The following is a 1,253-nucleotide window of genomic DNA, read 5'->3' as shown; positions in this document are numbered from 1 at the left end:
AACAGGAGTGTTATTAGGACTGGACCTGCCTTGGCGGGTAGGGGAACGGAAGCAGGGGTCTGATCCCCACATCAGGGCAATTGTCTGAGTCAGAGGAGAAACGTTTAAGGCTGAGAGTGAAACAGCTGATCTGTGGCAGCCTAAATGGAATGAGAATCAGACAGTGCTTGCCGCAGCCATACATACCCCAGACAGGGATGCTGTTCCCCCGGAAGGTGCAGCGGCTGGAAGCTGGATCTTAGGGATTGTGGAGCAATCCCAGAGCGAGGGCTGCTGTTGACTGTGGAGAGACAGATCAAGGGGATATGAGGTAGGAGACTGTGGTGGGAAATGTTCGTGGAGGAAAGCTGGACAGCCATGGAAGCAAACAGTACTGCTGAGTCACACATAGGGGGTGAAGCCATCACCATAGCCTCTTCCTACATGACAGCATCAGCAGCTGAACAATAGAGAGGCTGGCCCATCAAATGCCTGACTCACTGAACTACAGAGTAGGACTCCAGCCCGGGGGGACCACCAGGGTGCCCCTCTATGTGCCTGATGCACTTAACAACGGAGAAGGACCCCAGGCCAGGGAGCCCTCTAAGTGCCTGAATGGGCAGAACTATGGAGAAAGACTGGCTAAAGAGGCCTTCTGATCGCCAGCTACAAGAGGCTCGAAAAAAGACTCTGATAGGGCCATAACTCCCGCCATGGAGGCAGTCCGTGTCCCTGCACACTTGGTGCTGCCAGGATACCCGCAAGTCAAGCAGCTGTGCCACCTTTGTGCTCAACTCTCACTTGGGCAGAGCTGCCACAGGCAAAAAAGTCTTGCCTCTATGCGTGCAGGGTCACTTTGGTAGTGTCTGACTCTTTGCATACCTGTTAGACTGTGGCCTGCCAGGCTTCTCTGTCAGAGAGGGGGGTTCTCCAGTTTAGAATACTTGTGTGTATTGGCCAATACTGGTTGCCGTACCCTTCTAGAGCACTGTATTTCCTGCTGCCCTAGCCCGAAAGAGATGGGAATACCAGAGCACCTGACCTGCCTCTTGAGAAATGTATATGCAGGTCAGGAAGCAACAGTTAGAACTGGACATGGAACAACAGACTGGTTCCAAATAGGAAAAGGAGTATGTCAAGGCTGTGTATTGTCACCCTGCTTATTTAACTTCTATGCAGAGTACATCATGAGAAACGCTGGGCTGGAAGAAGCACACGCTGGAATCAAGATTGCCGGGAGAAATATCAATAACCTCAGATATGCAGATGACACC

General features: G+C 52.0%; 1 long non-coding RNA gene across 1 annotated transcript in view; it reads right to left on the bottom strand.

The window, feature by feature from the left end:
- The window catches only part of LOC104997600, an 846-nt gene extending 360 nt beyond the window's left edge, over positions 1–486 (bottom strand). Inside the window, exon 1 of the long non-coding RNA XR_826342.1 lies at positions 187–486. This is a non-coding gene — a long non-coding RNA (uncharacterized LOC104997600). The remainder of the gene's footprint in view (positions 1–186) is intronic.
- Between the last annotated feature and the right edge of the window lie 767 nt (positions 487–1,253).

This window comes from Bison bison, unplaced genomic scaffold (assembly GCF_000754665.1).
Source record: "Bison bison bison isolate TAMUID 2011002044 unplaced genomic scaffold, Bison_UMD1.0 scf7180017864312, whole genome shotgun sequence".
NCBI lineage: Eukaryota > Metazoa > Chordata > Mammalia > Artiodactyla > Bovidae > Bison > Bison bison.
Note: the sequence above shows the minus strand (reverse complement) of the source record. Positions and strands in the feature narration are given on the sequence as shown.